We start from the raw sequence: 21232 nt of genomic DNA, 5'->3' as shown, positions 1-21232 counted from the left end.
CAAGCTCATTTACAGATTTTGTCCAAACTGGTCACTGTTAGCGTCATTTTGTCAATGCATACATGTATTTTTTTCAAAGGAAACTGGGGGTTTCTTTACCACCTAAAATGATCAGAGATATTCAAGAAGATCCGCTCTACTACATACCTACATCTAATTCTTTTAGGGAATTATCATGTCATTCAAGATTCTCTGAGGGATCTGAGCTGCCCTGTAAGTTTCACAAAATGAAGGATCCAAAAATAAGCAAATCTGAAGAAAGATTTGCAATAAATCAGTAAATATGCCGTGAATAACTATGAGGCTAAAAAGGACCCTACTCCTTGTAGTAACACTACCACTCCCCCCCCTACCCCTCACTAATCAGAGATCTAAAAGCTTTAAGACAATTACTCTTTACACACTTACTAATATAACAGGCCATGGCATCACTGGTTAAGCCTAAACTGACTGTATTGTACATATGGGTTGATGGGATACAGATGTATGCATGCAAGCATGTATGGTACGTACATTATCACTGTGTTTATTTTGTAAGGCCATGCCTTAAGTACAGTAATTATTGTAACTTGCCCTTGTTAATTATCTCACAATCAGGTGTTAGCACAGAACGGTGGTCAAGACAGGTTCCATTAACTCATACAAATTTTTCTTCCTTCCTTCCTAATTTCCTTTTTCACTTAGATATATATCATTTTGCCTTTAGGTCTGTACATATTTAATTTGATACAGAGTGTACATATATGCAGACCCATGTTCAACTTTTGACACAGCTTGTATGAAGTAGCATCTTATTCTGCTTAAGAAATATCTTAATGTCTTGTACAGTGGCAAATATATATGTTTGAGAGATACACTATACAGCAGCCCCATAATATTTGGCTCAGTTTTTCTCTTTGACCAGCTGGTCAGGAGAGCTATGAATTGCCTAGAGTTCATTAAAAAGTTCATGTATTCTCGGAAAGAAACAGTTTCACAAAAGGTAGACAATTTACTTTTCTTTTCGTGAATAAAGTTTATCAAGCAGTTTGAAATGATTCAAATTATATGTATGGATTGCGGCTTTCATGAGAACCTTTTACTTAAGAAAAGTCACCCGAGAAAGCTGAGCCTGATAACGAAAGCAAACAATTTAACTGATCCACTGTCAGCCTCAGTCACCATAACACCGAGACGGTAACCATATGAGTATATTAGGAGTGTTAACTCAGTGGTGAACACCGGTGCCTTCCAATCATAAGGTTCCCAGTTCGAATCACTCTAAGATTAATGTATATATCATCCAGTTACAGAGTTGTTGACAATTGACAATTCATTAATATCGTGGACATGAAATATGAATCTAAGAGACCGACTTTGGTCAGCTTGCGGCTTTGATAAGCCAATGAGGCTTCTTCGCGAGTTCCTGCTTGCAGGAGGATCTAAAATACATACATTCATACATACATGATCATGACGTCGTCATGTCAAATGTGTATCAGACCTTCAGCAGGCAACACCAGGTTACTGCCACCTGCCCAACACAACCTGGTCCACACCGAGTTTATGTGTAATTTCAAACTTCTTCACGCATGGAGTACTGAGGCAAATAGCTTTGACAATGGAGACCATTGAAGTTATTTTAATAGATCAATGGATTCCACCCACTTACATATCCTACTGCCCTGATTACAATAAGTCAGTCTTTCTGTCTACATAATATAAAATATAATACTATGCATGTATACCATTGTGTATAGATTTTATGATGCTCACTATCTTTAACTGGTCCACACTTCCACTTTGGGGGTTATTTTTGGTACATTGTTGTGGAGGCTGTTTAGTGCTTACTAGCCTAGCCTAGCCTATAACAATGTGCAGTAACTATCCAAGTTTCATTTCACACGGTGAAGTACTATATAAAGTCAAACTTTTCAAAAAATAATTGAGATTACTTTTTCCCATTTGGTTTAAAACTACTATGCAGAAATGGGTCTGGTTGACAAAATGTTGGCTGAGGCTCTTAATACCTGCTTCGGTGAAGCTAGTTTGGAATTTTTGTCTTACATGTGGGTTGCCATCATTGCAATTATAATTACTTTGAGAAATACCAGGAAATAATTTTAACCTTTCATATAACTATGTAGCGAAATGCTATGTAAAATGGAATAATTGATAAAGAAATGCAAATGCCTTTGTACACTCAAGCATATCACATTTCAGTATGTTATTAGAAATAAAATGCGTTGAAATGAAAAATGTTATAGCAAATGTGAACATTAAGTTATTCCCGGAATACTTGGGTGGTTTTATCAAATATTGCTGACAGGCCAATTGATAGACAAATGTTTTTAGTGAATAGTGTTAATAGTTGTTCGATGAAGAAAATCCTCAAGTATTGATCTCTTGCGTACTCCCACATACAGTAGATGGGGAGAGGGGAGGGGGAGGGGAGAGGAGGGGAGGGGAGAGGGGGAGGGGGTGGATGCATGTGTGCCATATAGGTACCTTTATGTCTATGCCCGCCCGCCCTTTTGACCTTACTCAAGATTTGTGGCAGATTCTCATACAGTACATCCTGCAAAAATGGTAAATTGTAGGATCCCAACATACATAATGAAGAATGACATACTTGGGAAATGGCCCATTTGTGTCTTTACCACCCAGGAGTTGCAATTCCCAGCTGGTTACCATGATCATTATTGTAGCTCCCATTATCGTATATACAGTAGTACATCCTATCTGGGAAACTCCACTTATCAGTATTAGAAGATAGTTCATTATTAAAGGTGGGGAGGGGGAGGGGGGTGGATGGGGATGCGGAAGAACCTTAATGCACAACCTTTTTTTTCTTTCTGCAAAATGTTAGCAACCCTTATAAATGATTACTCACCATTTATATCCACAGGGGGGTTGTTGACCGCATTAATATCCAGAGATCCTGTAAGTCTATTGAGGTTGATTCCTAAGCTGCTCAGGATTACTACTGGCTACACAGTCCTGATACGCCTCTTCTTTATGCTCTTAAATTGTTGGATTCCAAAGATAAAAACCTGCCAAAGAATGAAGGAAGAATTGATGCTATAGTTGACTGTTATTCTTCCTACAGCTGTAACTGTCCATAATCAGCTTCTGTAATCTTCTTAGAGTCTTAAACTGATTATAATGAACAGAAGCAGTCTCAAGACCCTTGTTGTGTGGTGGATCAAGAAGTTATTGTTGACAATTGCAGTAAACCCTCGGCTACTGTACTAGCTCAGGAAGATAACAGGGCCTGGAAAGGCAGCACAGCTGTCCATGATCTTTGCGAGTGAACTGCATGGTCTCCCCCATACATATCAGGGCCTATCTATTGCTTTGTGCCATGGTGGTGATTGTGAACAACTTCCAAGAGATCAATTGTAGTAACTTATTGTAACCTTTTGTCAACCTTCAACAAAGATTTTGTTTCTGGTCTGAGCGCAAACAAAAGCCTTCTGTCATTGATCGTAGAGAAGTACAAGTTGCAATCCCACACAGAATAACTGGAACACAATTAAATGTTAAAATGCTTGATGTCACTGGATTTAATGGGGGGTTGCCCCCGAATGACTAGAAAATCAATGGTTCCAGCCCTTGTTACATCGACAGGTGTTCGTTCCTTGTTGTAGGCATGTCTTTTGCCCTTACAGTCTCAAAGGAATAAAGCAAGCTTGACACACTCGACCAATCAATGAAATATCATAGTCGACTGATACAAGGGGGTTGATCTGCTAGTGTTATAGTTAACGTGGAATCGTTGGTAAACAAACAGTAACGGTTAAATTATTGGCATTAGGTTGAAAGAAGCTGGTTGTTGTTTTTATAATCTAATGTCTCTCACCATAAAGATGCATTTTTGAATAATTTGGAAATCTGACAATTTATGTATTGTCAGTTAAGGCTGTTACGACAGACGTTTAAACATGGTGAGAAAAGTGTTAAAAGTGCACAACAGTAGTACAAAATATTTAACACTTTTCATACCGAAAACAGCTCACCCTAGTCTACTTTGCACATAAGAAGTAGTTAATGTCATTAATTAAAGGAGCCACAAGTTCCTTAACCATCATTATTGATATGTATGATAGAGGCATGACAGGTCATGAACAACTTTATTCCCCAAACAGGTAAGATAAATCATATTCCATATTTGAGAGATACAGTGTCACCTTCAAAATGCATATAAAAATTACAAAGTATAAAAGGGTTTGAGATCCTAATGGCATTGCATGGAATCAACCAAATGGAGAAAGATCTTTCTTAGGTGTTTGTGGGAATTGTTCTACAAATATTTTTGACATTTCAGTTATACATTATGGTTGGGTTTTGTCCCAAGTAACCTGTTTTGGAGAATAATTCAGCTCCAACTGGAAAAGAACAAAGCTGGTCACAGTTTGTAGAGGATATTGTGGATCTATCAGTTGTCGGTAATTGACATCAATGCCAGACGATCCAGTTGGTAGATACTGCTAGTGCCTTGGGGCCCACAAGTTTAAGGGAGCCTAGTGCTTTGCGGCCCACAAGTTTAAAAGGGAGCCTAGTGCCTTGGGACACACAATGGTTTCAGGGAGCCCCACAGTAAATATGCTGTTTTGAAAACTCCCAGGCAAGACATAGTTAGCTTTTGATTTTTGTGTTATGCCTGTCAAGCTTAATAAAATTGGAGGGAGATGGCAAGCATGGTGCATTAGAGTTCCAGTGGGGGGGGGGGGGAGGGGGGCTGGGTGTTATTAGGGGTACAGGGAGCTAAAATACACAGGTAGCCAGAGGTTAGCAACCATGCATGCAATGATCATGGCTGTTAATTCATGGTCATGTATGAAAAGTTTGAATGAGAAATGGTTTACTGTTGTTATTGTTGGCAGATTTATGTGGCATTTATTACACAGAGCTGGGCTATTAAAGCTAATAAGAGATCAAAATGGAGTTTCTTAACTGTCAAATAGTACAAGAGGATATATTTTCAATTCAATATTTAAATCCAGCATGAAATCTAAGGCCATTAGCATGGCAGAAAAAAATCACCACCCTTGTGACTTGCATTAACTGAATTACTGCATTATCTTGCTCTGGTTAACATCTAAAACCTTTTAACCATTGAGAGGATTAAGTTGAGAAGGTGACATTATCTGCTGAAGAGGTCTAGAATGTTTGGTAGACCGTTAAGTTTATTCTTCTTCACTGAGGGACAGTTTTTCTGGATTGTAAGAAGATTGTTGGCTTAATTACAGCTTAAATGGGGAAAGAGATGAGAATATTAGTACAAGTTGGTTATCTATGGTTTATAAGAATGACCTCCTGAACAAATCCATTTGAATGGCATTTGAACGTTCAATTGATCAATTTGTAATTCTCGGAAGAAATATAGGGAAATGGTTAAATGGACTGAAGGCCAGTTACAAGGCCTTTTCAGACAAAATGGTATTTAAGCACAAAAAGTGATCAAAAGGGGCAGCTAGTAGAGTTTAACAGTGTGAGGTATTCTAGCTGATACCGCTGGAGGTGCTTAATAACATGATATGAAAGATGCAAGTGTCATCATCCATACCAATATGAATACGGGTGGAAGGGGGCAGGGGATGGGGATGGGTGTTGGTCTGGAGGTTCCACTCTCCTCTTATATCCCTGATTTTATTTAAATACTGGACTAAAATCAAAAGCAAATATTGTAAAGGAAGAGATTATCATCATCCAGTAATTTAATTAGTCTTAAAGGTCACCAGTATTATCCCCTAATATGCTAGACAGTATGTTAATGGTCACCCATGCTCATATTTCAATCAGCAGTTTTGCAGAATACAAATTTATTTTCAGTTAAGTACTTAAGATATGGACTGAAGAGCTCTGTCATGTAGAGCAAATAAAAATAAAATAAAAACTTTTACTGACGCTAAAACATTTTAACGAACAATTCATAACATTTCATATCTATCCATCCACATCCCAACCACACTGCTGTCCCTCAATTATAGCTATTGTTGTATCCCTAGGTGATTATTACGAAGCATGATTTAGTTGCTTTTTACCCGAGTGCGTGAGGAGGCATGTGGTAAGGTCTACTCAATTATTAAGCAAGTTGAATTTATCTGCACTATATTCATTTCTATTTGGTTTTCAAAGAGTTATGTGGGCAAAGAGCCTTAAATCCCCCTTTTGTAATTTTTTTGTTTTGCATTTTCTGTGGTGGGGCTTGGCAACATCCACCACAGCCACCCTCTTTGCAATATTTGCTACCAATAGGCAGGCAAGACCCACACAGAACTGACCCCTGGTAAATATAAAGGAGATAAGATGGCTGAAGATCAAAACTGCTGCTAGAGTAGGCTGGCAGAGTTGAAGTGGACAGAGATAAAGATTAGCGCCAAATCCCTCTGCAACAGAACACTTACGATTGGTTCAAGTGCGTGGGTTATCACTATAGGCCAAATCTTATCTTCAAAGAATGAATGGCCATGCACACTGGAAGAATTTATAACTTGCATCTACTAATTCACAGCTCACTGCTGTTCTTATTTTATTTTATATTTTCATTTGGTCAAAACAGGGTAAACCATCCTCTACCATGAATCATTGACATCACAAATACCCTGTCCTGCTCAATTCTCCCCCCCCCCCCTCATTAGTGGTCAACTTTTATCACTTCAGGGCCTCAAATATTTGGACATAAATCACTGGCCTGCACAAATGCAAAACTTCCTCTAGATTCCATTTGGACCTTTTGTCAAAATATTTGACTATCAACAGTGACAGGATACCAGCTGTGTTATAATAACTTTTGTCCTGATATATTTGTTCAGTCACAGTTGGTCACCAGTCATATGAAACAGTAGGGGTTGGGGGTAGAGAAAATATGGTTCTGGGTCACTTGGCAAAGGCAGCGCCTTTCTTCCTTCCATGTACATATAGTCTGGTCCAGTGAGTTGTAACTTTAATGATCTATCCATCAATTTTACAGTCTAAACTTGTAAATACCGGAATCAAAAACTTTTGAAGAAGAGGGGATGGGTGGGTGTTAATGGAAGTTGCCAATAAAAAGGGCATTTAAATGTGAGTAGTTCTGACAAATGACATCCCTTCATTTTTGTTTATTTGCATTATTGCTAGTTGCTACTTCCTTTCTATAGTTGGGCATGTCACAAAGTTTTAGGGTTAGAGTTGAATCTTTTTTCATCTCACTTTGAGACTTCCATTGATATATTTCAAACAATTTTAGATAGTTGGACACTATTACCCTCCCACAACCAGATCCCTGGTTCAATAAAGCAAACCTGTTGTGGTAGGGGAATAGGGAAAGGAGCACAGAAGTATTGTTATAAATTTTGTCTTTAAAGTTTTTCAGTTAAATATAGGATTGAAAGAGTTTGTGGCCAGAGAGCTGTTTGCTACAGTCTTAACTGAAGAAATGGTCCAATCAATAACAGTTTGCAAGAATAAACAGAACTTTTCTTCATTTGTTTCTTACAACTTCAAGCATCATATACTTTCTAGCATCACATATCCTCAAGCATCACAATTCTCCAGCATCACATATTCTCGAGCATCACATATTCTAGAGCATCGCATATTCTCAAGCATCACATATTTTCAAGTGATCAGTTTGAGTGCTGTTCATCAATAAATACTTACTAGCAGTGGTGATCACATTAAGACTCTACGGGGGTGTGTATAGGTGAGATACAAAAAAAATAGCTTAATTTTTAAGTAGCCCTTTAATTGGCTAGAAGCAATCAATTGTTCCATTTGAATAATGTACTTAAAAGTACAACAGAGGACTAGAAATAGGGTAAAGGATATTAGTAGGATAAATGGATAACAAATAAATAAGTACAAATATACCCAAAAATTGACCTCCATTTAAGTTCTCTTCAACTTCCCACAACTGTGTATATTTACCAGTTTGTTCGTTCACTAACGGATGATCACTGTTTTCATTTCACGGGCGTGATGGTATCTGAGGCAACGCATAACAGAGACGGCTACTTAGTTAACGGTCCAAATCCATTGGAAAACATTCCGTTTCCTCCTGAGATTATGTCAAAGACCTACCGATTGACCTGTTTAAGTCTGTCCCGAAGAAATACATGTGAATCTGAAGAACAAGCCCCCACACAGGAAACCAACGACCCAACTAATGTTCTTTCGGGCCTTGCCATATATGTTGTAAGTTTAACAGTACAAGGAGTAACTTTACTTAAAGGATAAGAGAAAACAAAGGAAGAATTTATGGAATAAGTGAGGTTAATTGAAATATGGGATTTTAGAGAAATATGCCAAACAGAGAAGGTGATTTCTAGGCTTGATTTGATTTTGAAGCTTTAGTTGATGAAAAATAGCATTATAGACCATCTTTAACAGAGATCTATACACATTAAACTTATAACAAGCCTGGTTTAATATTCATCCATGTGGCTTTTGGTCTGATGTGGAGGGGGGGGGGGGGAATATTCATCTTGTCAAAGTGCAGCATTCCAAGTTTTTCTGACACATTTTGTGAATAAAAAGTCTCACTTTCAGATCATTACAGCTTTCTCCAGTGTTAACAATATGCACTATTATAAGATAAAATGAGGTTTTACATATCATTCACAACAGTACTGAAATTTAGAATGAAGAGCATTGCAGGTGAACTTTTTGGCCAAAACAAGAAAAATATCTGTTGGTGACATAATGCCGTAAAGTTTCTTTTCTAGAAGATGTGGCATTCAGTTTGGGTAATAAGAGTGAAGAAGAGGGGGAGGGATGGGGTGGGGTGGGGTGGGAGGGGAAGATAAGGGAAGGGTAGGCCTAGATGTCTCATGCAACATATCCTGCTTTTAGCTGGCTAACCTAGACTAGTTCAAGTTGGCAGTTATAATTTTCAGGACCTACATACCACAGTAAGTGAAATGTGTATAGAATTTTTTCTTTCATTATGAAGGGAAAATTGTTGTTCTGTATGTACCTTATATAATGGACATGGGTCATACAGTTTGCATAAAGGAAATGGGGGGGGAGGGGGGGACGAGGGGGGAGCATATGAATCGTGCTACAGTTTGCTACATGCCTTAGCTGGTTAATTAACTAGACTAGTTTAAATTGGCAACTCTCCATTTTCAAAGACCTACATATTATGTGCCATGTGTAAAGAACTTTTCTTTCATAATGAAGGTAGGAAGCATTGTTCTGTGTGTACTTTATTCAATGGATGTAACTGTAATTTGTATAACATATTAACAGATGTGTTACCTAAAATAGTCATTTCCTTTGACAGGCTCAATAGTAGCTCTAAGAATCGAAAACGTGTTTATTACCAGTAAGTGGGTACCGGAGCCTATACACAATAACAAATGACTTTAACAGAACAGAAATGGAAGACAGAAAAGGAGCAATGTCTCCATATCATCTCTCGTTTTTTTTTCTAAGATTCAAATCTGTCCGAACAATTATCAATATGATTTATTTGCGTCACGTCACAAGTCCACAGATGTTCAGCTTGAAACTTTGCCTCTGCAATTGCTGAAACATGTGTTGAAAATAGATTAATCGGCTGAAATCCAATTTCTGGCTCTATTTAGTTCCCACAGTGGAATTCCAAAATGGGATATATGTATGTGCCATTTCTTAATTTATTACCCTAGCTTCACACTGTTCTGACAGGAATATGTTGTCACTGATGTGTTTATTTTATGGGTATGATGAAACTAGTTTTCACATCTGTTCAGTGCCTTCTTTCATGTGACCTATACAATGCCCTAACCACTGCAAAGGTGGCAACAAGATGGTGTGGTGTTACCTACAAATATTTTATGTGTTGCTATAATTCATATCATGAACTAAGACAGTCTAACTGTGACACATTGATCAAAGAATATTTAAATCTATTCAAACTATTAAGTTCAACTTCCCTGCTTCGAAAGACCAATCCTAGCCGTATTAAGGCTTCGGTCCAAAAATTTTGCAATGTCAAAGCTGAGACAGTTTTACCCGTTAGGTACTTTTGCATTTTGGTACTGTTTGGAGAAATCATAAAAGAATGTGGACTGGAAAAACTGGAAGTGGGGGAAGAGCCTTTGTTATGAATATTATAAAGCAAGGAAAAGTGAAAGGACAGATATGTAGGATTACAGCTTCACTAGACTGATAAAAACATTTATGTAAGACGGAAAGTAGACGAAGAGGTTATATCTCTGGGTAGTGGAGAGACGTGGAGATTGATCCCCTACCCTGCCCCTTCCCTTTTCTACCCATCCCCCAGCCACTGCCTTTACACCCCTACTATTGGAAACATACAATAACATAAACATGTTAATTTACATCAACCAAAATGTGCCAAATATGAGAAGTAAACTACAAATTTCAACATATTTTTCATGTCTGAATTTCAACTACAGGAATGATAGCAACTGAAGACCAGAAACTTCAAAGTATATTAGGAAGTTCTTAAAGTAGAAGTGAATTCAAACTGAAAGGAGGAAGCCAGATTTCATTAGCCTAGAAGTAGAAGGGCGGAGGTCTCCAACAGAGATTCCGTGAAAGATTGTACCATACAAAGGAAATGGAAGTAAGTTATTGGGTAATTAAAAAAAAAGAAAAAAAAAGTTGGTCTTTACAGGATGTTTTCTGCCTCAGCCGACCTCCTTTCTGTGTTTTGTGATTATTTTGTTTTCACACCAGCATTTTTTGTTAATATTTTTCCAAGATGCACTTAAAATTGGTAAATGTTTAATACATTTGTCAAATTCTCAACATGCTACCTAGAAATAATACAAAGGTTTCTAACATTTCTTAATTTGTGCTGATATTTGGGAATATTTAAATTAAGATCCACATACCGTTTCATTATGAATAGATGAAATAATCAATACGGTAAAAAATTAGATATGATCAATATATGTGTTTGTGGTTTTTTCAGTTTTCCAGGTTAAAGCACTCTGGTTACAAAAGTTTAAAAATAAACAAATCTGTTACTTTAAAGGAACTTATAGTGTTAACCTTAACTCATCTTTTCGTAAGTGCAAGAAAGAAAATGTAAAAATTTTTAAAATTCAACTAATCAGTACTTGCCCCAACTGTTAGCATGCTAACATTGAGGAAGGTTTCCAAAACTAGGCAGAGCCATGGGAATAAATATGATAATGTAAATTTTTTTCTGTGATGGAAACACTATGAGGATGAATGGAAAATGTTTGTTAAAGGCTTAGCATAATAATTAGTGATCGTGACACATTTCAGAATGTGTGGGGAGGGGGAGGGGAGGATGGAGTCAGATTTAGATTCAGAGGTATGGAAATTTTTGTGAATATATTGTGGTCAACCCCCTCCCCTGCCCTCCCCTGCAATGGTGGAGGGGCCTTGCATAAAGTGACCATTATTTGACTTTGTAGCATATATGTTACTGATACTGATGTCTTCTGATTTGGTGGAATTAATTTGTCACTGTTCCATAGTAATCATCATTGAAACCTTAAATGAGTGTACTCTGATGAAGGTCCTTGGTGACCATGAAACACTCAACTTAGACATTGGAAGGCCATACATGTGTAACAGTACCCTACCAGCATGACCAGGGATTTCAGGAGGATATTAGGGTAAACATCTTTACGCTACAACACTGGGGATGTTTTGGCCGCTTTTGCACAATGACACGTTGACAACTATTACCTTAGTGTGATGTGAGTAGTAGTGAGTATAAAAGATAGTGTAACTAGTGTAGATTCCTCGCAGTATCGATTGATACTGAGCTAAGATAGTGTAACAAGTGTAGGTTCATGAGGGTATCGATTGATACTGAGCTAAGATAGTGCAACAAGTGAAGATTCTTCAGAGTATCGATTGATACTGAGCTAAGATAGTGCAACAAGTGAAGATTCTTCAGAGTATCCATTAATACTGAGCTAAGATAGTGTAACTAGTGTAGATTCCTGAGGGTATCGATTGATACTGAGCTAAGATAGTGTAACTACTGTGTATTCCTGAGAGTATCTATTGATACTCAGCTATTTTAGTCTGCAGAACTGGTGAAGTTCATTTCTACTTCACAATTTAAGCGAAGCACGACAAAAAAAAAATTGTAATAGACTAGATCTTAGCTTCCTGTATATCTCACAGATGAACCGGAAGAATTCCTCTCTGCGGCACGACGATGCCATGCTAAGCAAAACATATGTGTTAATCGTATATTCTTACAGTTTGCCAGGGGCTGCAGATGCTTCTTAACATCTAATCCTTCAAAGGCTTCAGTCAACACCGCGTACGCAGAATTCAAAGAACTTTGAGTCTAACTGTAGGCTATCTGACACTCAGTTGGTTTTTAAAGAATAACAGAGAAAAATAAGTTTCAGACTATGACATATTTTCAGATATAAATTTCATAACCCACCCCATCTTCCCTTGAATATATTTTCAGATTGAACATCCCTTCCCATTCAACATATTTACTTTAATTTTTAATTTCTTATATTTTTAAGTTGAATATGTGTTCACTTTTTTTAATGCAATATATATGTTTTGGCTGAATTTGTGATTTTGTTTCGATACTCACAGTCACTTCAAAGCAAAAAACCCATCAAGAATGCAACTGGATCAGGTTTCTTGAAAGAAACAGATTTGAATAGTTTGCTTTGTCAAAAGTCAACTTTTTACATTTCAATCATATTTGTCTGAGTGTGCTTAATTAAGGACTATGACTTTGATAACCGGATTGGACCCTGAGGAAAAATATGTCACTTGGCCCCCCTCCCCCTTTTCTTGAAACCTTAATTCTTCTGTAACTTGGGTATTATCCCCCATCTCTTGTCCGACCTTATTAAGATTGATTCAGATATGCAGGACTGGTGGTAAGTTTGGCTACTGTAGGTATTAACTCAAGTTGATTGTACTATCGGAAAGTTACTCTTGACATGAGTAAACATACCTAGATTGTTGAATAATAAATTCACTGGTCACCTTAAAGCTAAGTGGAATTGATGAACATATTGTCAAAACGATAAATATTTTCTACTTTTTGAACCTCCGAAAATATAAATTTTTCTTACTTTTTGGTCCTTTTGATGACCAAACCCAAACAGAATGACGGTTCACAAAACTCAGTGTACCATCAACATCATAGGACTCAATATTTACTGCTCTGTGGTAGTAAAATTAATGTTAGAATGTACTTTTTGTTTCTGATATACTGTAGAGTTCAAAGAGACTTCTTCCAACAATTTACAGCAGTTGTTTTCTTCCATCTTTTAGGGTATTTCAGCAACTTTAACACTTTAACAACAGTGTGCAGGGTACGTGTTATCCACTGTCTGGGGCCTTGATGTAACCATGGAGTTGTTGTAACAGTCCTTCTTCCCCATTTCCTTCACTGTATGAACTTTACCGTGTGCTATGGATATTGAACTGTATATCTCAGGTAGGCATAATATTTGCTTAATATACAAAACCTGATGCATGACCTCTCTTTGATCACACAAAGGTGTGTAAACATAGGCTACAATTGGCAATGAACAGAATATCATGGATACCGTTAAGTGGTTCTGGGACCCTTAAGCAGTTACCGAGTGTTACTAATTTGGGATCAAGGGATTTATGGCATCAAAGTCTGTACTTGCAGAAACTGTACTCAGTGTAACACTCTCATAGGACTGGTCTGTTTGGGTTATGTTGGACAAAATGTGTTGTTAAGCAACTGGTTCATTTTGGGAGTTTTTTTTTAAATATTGAGGATCTGCGTGGTATTATATACTGGTAATTGAATGTAACTAAAGATATAGTTAAGTCAGTCAGGCTTAGCAATTTATATTTGAACAGTTCTTGATCACCTTTCGACAATGTATGGCGTAGCGTGTATGCAGATATGACGCACAATCGGTGTAGAGGAGTCACAGGTTTGCAATGACCTGCACTACATATCATATACCGTTCATGCAGATATGGTGCACAGTCGGTGTAGAGGAGTCACAGGTTTGCAATGACCTGCAGTACATATCATATACCGTTCATGCAGATATGACGCACAGTCGGTGTAGAGGAGTCACAGGTTTGCAATGACCTGCAGTACATATCATATACCGTTCATGCAGATATGGCGCACAGTCGGTGTAGAGGTGTCACAGGTTTGCAATGACCTGCAGTACATATCATATACCGTTCATGCAGATATGGTGCACAGTCGGTGTAGAGGAGCCACAGGTTTGCAATGACCTGCAGTACATATCATATACCGTTCATGCAGATATGGTGCACAGTCGGTGTAGAGGAGTCACAGGTTTGCAATGACCTGCAGTACATATCATATACCGTTCATGCAGATATGGCGCACAGTCGGTGTAGAGGTGTCACAGGTTTGCAATGACCTGCAGTACATATCATATACCGTTCATGCAGATATGGCGCACAGTCGGTGTAGAGGAGCCACAGGTTTGCAATGACCTGCAGTACATATCATATACCGTTCATGCAGATATGGTGCACAGTCGGTGTAGAGGAGTCACAGGTTTGCAATGACCTGCAGTACATATCATATACCGTTCATGCAGATATGGTGCACAGTCGGTGTAGAGGAGTCACAGGTTTGCAATGACCTGCAGTACATATCATATACCGTTCATGCAGATATGGCGCACAGTCGGTGTAGAGGAGCCACAGGTTTGCAATGACCTGCAGTACATATCATATACCGTTCATGCAGATATGGTGCACAGTCGGTGTAGAGGAGCCACAGGTTTGCAATGACCTGCAGTACATATCATATACCGTTCATGCAGATATGGCGCACAGTCGGTGTAGAGGAGTCACAGGTTTGCAATGACCTGCAGTACATATCATATACCGTTCATGCAGATATGACGCACAGCCGGTGTAGAGGAGCCACAGGTTTGCGATGACCTGCAGTACATATCATATACCGTTCATGCAGATATGGCGCACAATCGGTGTAGAGGAGTCACAGGTTTGCAATGACCTGCAGTACATATCATATACCGTTCATGCAGTTATGGTGCACAGTCAGTGTAGAGGAGTCACAGGTTTGCAATGACCTGCAGTACGCTACAACAGTTTGGCTTACTGCATGCACAAAGGTATTTAGTTGATGCAGGGGAGGATTATCAATTAAGTTTATACACAGGCAGGAGTGAAACATTGATCGTGCCAGAGCAAAAGGGCCAGAGGAAACCAAAATCTCACTATGCCTAGAGTATAAGCAATGTGCTGGGTAGGCCGTCAGGATCCTCAAGCCTAGGGCCTCATGGGCCTCCATACCTGATTATTACAATAATTTGGGACAATTATTCTTTCTATCAGGCCTGGATGAAATTTATCGCAAGCCAGACTAACAGGACTCTTGTTGAGAACCCCTGGCATATCGGACTTGCGTAGGGTTTCCCTGATGAATGGCATATACATGGAGCATTCACATAGGTTAATGATGATACATTACAAAAATTATATTATAAGATATAAAATATTTATTCACAGTTTTTATAAGAATGCATGGAGTAGAGTGCATGCATGTACAATTGGATAAGCAGTAGGTTTTGCAGTACAGAACTATTGTGTAGCAATTGCAATCCTATGGGTCCCTAACATATAACAATGACTTTCAGTGCATTACATTGCACAGGTATTGCCAAGTGAATGTGGCATTCAATATTGTTGAGTGATTACAACAACTTTAACTTTGGTATAAACAGCCACATTAGTTTGCATATATCTCAAAGTAATCTACTGTATGATTTAGGGAAGTCACACTGATCTCCAACAGCTGTGCATGATTTAAGCTCAGCAAACATTTATGAAGGAGTTTAGTGCACAGTATAGACACATTGAAAAGGTTTTGCAAATGTGTGCAGAGTGGACATACAGAGTTGTCATAGTGTGTTTATTATATGCTGCTAGTTATGTAACTAACTTTTTAAGAAATAAAACTTGGCCCAAAAGCACCCAAAATTGATTTCAAGCAGAGTGCATGTTATCTGTATTAGTTAAAGAAAATATTTAGCATAATTTTAAGTTAATACTGGGCATTTAGACTAATATCTTACACTAAAACACATAATGATAATAGTAGTATATTTGAGGTAGATATAATACTTTATAATGACTGAGACTTGTATAGCCTACAGTTGGTTTCACAAAATGTTCAAGGTTAGGCTTGACCAATAATTTCTTCTTTTTTTATGATCCGATAAGTGGATGTGGTCTTAAGTTAATTTCCTTGTATCCTTAATTTGTCATCAACCGATTAAATTTTTTTTTTTTTTAATATTTTTAATTTAGTTTTTAATATAAAAAAATTAATTTAACCATTTTTTTGTTTGTTGTTCCTTAACTATCAAGTTCTACAATTCAGGTAAAGCTAATAGGACTCATGATACTATTTTTTTGTTAAATTAAATTGGAGATTATCTTAAAACTTATCTTATGTGATTCTGCTTCTGATACTCACCACAAGATGTAAAGATTTCTTGCACAAGCTAATTGTCATCCACTGCACTAGGTTATGTAAAGTACCAGCTGTAAGCTCTTGTCTCAGTTTTGTCACCTTGACTTGTGAACCAGCTATGAGTAATATACACAGATCCTGTTTGACCAGAGCGGTGTAAGTTTATGATTCTGCTGTAATTGACCTATATTGCACCTTGTTGTCTAACATTGCATGAACAAGGGGGGAAAAAACACTCCTTCCTACGCTCATTCTTACTTCTCCTTTGAAGATAAAAGCTATTCTTTACCTCGAAAAGAAAAGAAACACAGATCCTTGACACTTTTTACCCAAATTTTCCAGGGTTTCTTTATCTACTCTTGAAGTTGGCAGGACTTTGTGTGTAAGTCACCCACTCAAAACCTATAAACCTGTACAGCACTATGGATAAAGGAAGTTGACAGATGTGTTGAAACATACACAGAGTTGAATGCTGCGCTGCAGTCTGCCTGGCAATCTTTCTGTCACTCTGATTGGTTTGTAGGGTCAGTTGGTAATCTTCTTTTGACCAATCATATCGCAGTATTTTGGGGAAGTCTTCTAACTATAACACTCACCTAAACATACAAACTGGCTACAATAATTACAGTTGTCTTTTCCCAGGGGGTGGTTAATCAAAGATTGAATGGCTATGTATCAGTGTTGTGATTGTGAAGTGGATAAGATTAGCGTTAATCTTTAGAATAGACAAACTGCAAGGATTATGAGATTATGCCTCCTTTGATGGTGGCCTTGGAAACTGAGTCCCAGACTGTTTGCAGATGAATGTTGGAATAACTGTTAGAACAAATGCAAACTAAACGCATCAAGAACCTGTAAATGCTAAGAATGAAAGCGTTATTAAAAGGCCACAGTGAATTTAAAGGGAAAAGGTTGATATATTCACTATGGTGGTCTTATGTGGTATTATTCTCCAAACTAAATAGATCGGGAGATTAATTTGGCACACCATTGGTTGGTGTTTATTGTGTAAGCACCTCTCCCTTGCTGTCTAATTAACATGACAGTTTGCAGATTCAAATTGAAATACTAAACAGACAAATTAAATCAGAGTAAATTAACAACGGAAAGCTAACAGGGAAATGATTAACAAAGTAGAAAAGAAAGGTTTGGCTGACCAAAACTTTGGGGGGGGCAGGGGAGGGGGAGATGAGGGGGAGGGGACACCAGTCAGAACCCACAGTACCTTGCTAACCAATTCACCAGTGATCACACAGGTCTGGATTTCAGTTGATATTAAAAAGCCAAACAGCAAAGGGATTCCAAGGAAGGGTTTTATGAGGAAAAGATATCTATGGAGGGATCATCATCAGCTTAGGGCTGTATAGCTGAGTTGGTAGAGTGCAAGGCTTATTATCATAAGGTGGCATTGTTTCCAATCCAATCCTAGCCAAAAAATTCTTTCTGCACTTTACCAACTTTCAAGAAATAACTTCAACTCTCTTTGTGATGGAAGTGCACTTTGACGTGCAAACATTTTGATGAACCTATGTAATTGTTTGGTTTATGTACAGATAAAATAGTTGCGTTTATGTTAATAACCAAATCACAGGGTAACACCTTTGTACATATGTTATTGGTGTTAACAAAAGTTTATACAGGTGTAACCAAAGCACAGGTTAACACCTGTATACATGTGTTATATAGGTGCATCGAAAGGTAATACAGGTGTACAAGCAAAACACATGGTAACACCTAACAGCCCATAGGTTCCAACTATTTAACAATTGCATGTGCTTTTGAATATAAAGTTGACCTGATTCTGAGGTGGGCTTGTTCATTCTGTTCACATCTTCCTTATGATGAGGGGACCAGGTCACCTAAGCTTGACAACTGAGCTGTTATGGTTTTAAGGGGGGGGGGGTGGGGGGTGTGACAGCATTGTTATCTCTTCTCTGACCTAATTGGTCATTTATCTTCATCAGGTACAGAGAATGGGATGTGTAAACTGATGCCCCCTTATCTTGATGAGTGACCTGGCATGGAATTTGTTTGACCTGGACTGTCATCTATGTTTGATTAAAAAATAAGCAGAAAAAGCATTCCTTTCAGATAAAAGAGTCATTCCATAGAGAGGTTAGAAGTTAAAGGGATATTACAAGCGCAGAATTAAACTAAAAAAAAATAGCTATGTGAATCGTTTACATCACTTCGTGAAACCACTTCATGAATTGTGAAAATATATTTTATCCCAAAGATATGAAATTTTAAAGCTTAAAACTTGATAACAATTTATCAATGTATCTGGCCAGTAGAATTAGTTTCATTAATTTAGTTTTTTTATGACTAACCATTTCCACCCTCGATCATCCATTTATATTTATCTTGGCACCTGCAGAGAGGACATTTAAAGTGTGACTCCTCAATATCTTGATGGTCACATGACCTGTCATAATCATTTTTTGACTGGTCTGTTGTCTCGCACGATATATAAAAGAAAATGGAAACAGAGAAGTCCAGTATCATTTTCATTACACATTACATTAAGGTTTTGCTCACATTGTGTTTTAAAAGATGAGTCAAACCCCCACAGGAGTGAAGATATCAGATAGTATTTGGTGTGATGGGAAGGCAACTGATAAAAACTGATTGAATGTGATATCTGTCCATCCAGGGAGCTCCCTGCATTGTCCAACATAGTAAATGTGTTTTCTGCATAGGCAACATAATATACTCCTGTTAACATGTCATTGATACTTATAGCTCTCTAGTATGCATCCTAAAATTGCTAACTTAATTTCCTTTCTTTTGGGAGTCTTTCCCCTATGGGTAACTTCTGACCCTCCCAGATTGCTCTCAGACGTACCGTGAGGAAACAGTACAATACCTCATCAAGGAATATGCATTGATGTTTGGAAGTGACATCACTTGTGGATGATCAACATGAATGACCAGTATTTGACCTTTGACTTTAATCGGGGAAAAATACTGATCACCGATGTTTGCTTTCACATTTGATCTCCATCAGCAGATCTGATCCAGAATTGATCCTTCGTATCGATATCAAGTTCCTTATTCTGTGAAGGCTCTCGCACTCAGGATCTGACCCTGTTGTTTATTATATACTAAGATATTCTAAGTTTTCTTATGGTGCTGAAATTTATGGCATGGCTAAAGCTACCATACTTAAGCCTTTACAAATCCTCCAAAATAGAATGTTAAAAACCATTACTTTTAAACATCGACATAATCCTACCAGTACTTTGCATAAAGACCTTGGCATTCTTAAGGTCAGCGACATTCATGTTCTCAAGATGTGTTCTTTAATTTATAAGTATATCAACAATATTCTCCCCGGTGTCTTTAGTGATATTGTTTATCCCAGTAATTCCGCGTATATTCGTAACAGTACGAGGAATAATACCCATTTTTCAGTTAGCAGACATCACTCAAAACACGGTAAATTCCTCTTGAATAACTACTGCTATAAAACCTGGAAAGTGCTTCCGAATGATGTAAAAACTGTTAAATCTTATGTAACGTTTAAGCGCAAACTATAAAAGCCCACCTAATTGAAAACTACGCTGACTGAGTAGTGATTATCTCATGTTTATTTTTCTTTACTCGTGATTGTTACCTTCTTTCATTGTTATTTGTTATTTTTTGGTCTCTAGCTCGATAAACTACTATTGTTTCTCTAGTGTCCTGTTTATACTATACCACTTTGTTCTATTGTTCTTATGTATAGACGAAATAAATGAAATGAAATATACAATGCAAACTTCTTTTAGTCTCTCATCAATATTCAGCCTTGTTGCTGTTTGTATTCTACAAAAGAAGTAGAAACTAGATTCTTGTAGTATCCAAGATTTTTGGAAGGGTTGGGGTGGGGGAGGTTAGACTATGACCTTTCTTTCTGACTGGACATTAATCTAGAATTTCACAGTTTAGGCCACATGCTAAATAATGCCAGTGTATAAAAAATCTACTGGCTAAAGTTAAGTTCTCACTGGTATTAATATGCATATGGATAGTGAACTTTTCATTGTCCTTCATATTTATTAATGTATTTTAAATTATTTTGCTAGTGAAGTCAACATCCAACAAATTGTGTTTCCTTCGTTTTATCAAGACTTTCACTAATTGGTTCCGGTCATTCTGACACCCTGGCTATATATGGAGTAGCATCACCACTCCCTTTGGGTGCTAGGTGACGATTTCTGCCCCAGTTGTGGTGAGTGAAAGTCCTTGAACTGACGCCAGGATCGGGTGATTGTCTCACAGAACCCCCAGACAGTATCAACTGTGAAATTTCAGTGCATATTAAACCACTCCCTGTGCATTGGCCGTAAACCATTACAAAAGGTCAGAAAAACACAGCATGCATTGTAACAAATATCTTTAAATATTTAAGGAGCAAACCCTCACAGAGTCCATGCTGCGGACTGAATTTTTTCGGTAAATGAAAAATTATGATTTTATTGGGTCGAAAGTATTAATACTTTGATACTTTATTGTAGTGTTAAAACACTGATATGCAAATGAATGTCTGGTTGAGATTTCGCTGGTTTTTGTCTTGCGGCTAGAAAAGAAGCGCAAGGTGAATACAGGTCAGCACCCATAGTTTCAAGAATCTGATTCACTTTGTTGAATAATTCTGTAATATCGAAGGAAAATGAGTCTGTGCATTTGTGTTATGGCTGCCCAAACTGATTTATTCTTGAAGCAGAGATAGGGTCAACACAATTGTCTCGATTAAGTTTAGCAGATCAGTTTAAATCCATCCTTTAATATTTTCTGGTATGCTCTAGATACAAAGCGTATGTAAGCTACAATTTA

General features: G+C 37.6%; 1 protein-coding gene and 1 long non-coding RNA gene across 9 annotated transcripts in view; one reads left to right on the top strand and one right to left on the bottom strand.

The window, feature by feature from the left end:
* Positions 1 to 16808, bottom strand: part of LOC139966326 (divergent protein kinase domain 2A-like) — a 50743-nt gene extending 33935 nt beyond the window's left edge. The window contains exons 1-2 of the mRNA XM_071969212.1: positions 16418 to 16808; positions 2873 to 3032 (exon numbers count right to left, since the gene is read on the bottom strand). The gene's annotated coding sequence lies outside the window, so the exon portion shown is untranslated. The remainder of the gene's footprint in view (positions 1 to 2872; positions 3033 to 16417) is intronic.
* Positions 1 to 21232, top strand: part of LOC139966330 (uncharacterized) — a 77494-nt gene that overhangs the window by 35344 nt on the left and 20918 nt on the right. For 5 of the 8 annotated variants that reach the window (XR_011792555.1, XR_011792553.1, XR_011792549.1 and 2 more), the window contains one exon: positions 10371 to 10540. The exons of the other annotated variants lie outside the window; for them this stretch is intronic. This is a non-coding gene — a long non-coding RNA (uncharacterized lncRNA). The remainder of the gene's footprint in view (positions 1 to 10370; positions 10541 to 21232) is intronic. 8 annotated transcript variants of the gene reach the window in all.

The sequence above is a fragment of the Apostichopus japonicus genome, chromosome 4 (assembly GCF_037975245.1).
Source record: "Apostichopus japonicus isolate 1M-3 chromosome 4, ASM3797524v1, whole genome shotgun sequence".
Classification (NCBI taxonomy): Eukaryota; Metazoa; Echinodermata; class Holothuroidea; order Aspidochirotida; family Stichopodidae; genus Apostichopus; species Apostichopus japonicus.
This window is presented reverse-complemented; position numbering and strand designations above follow the sequence as displayed.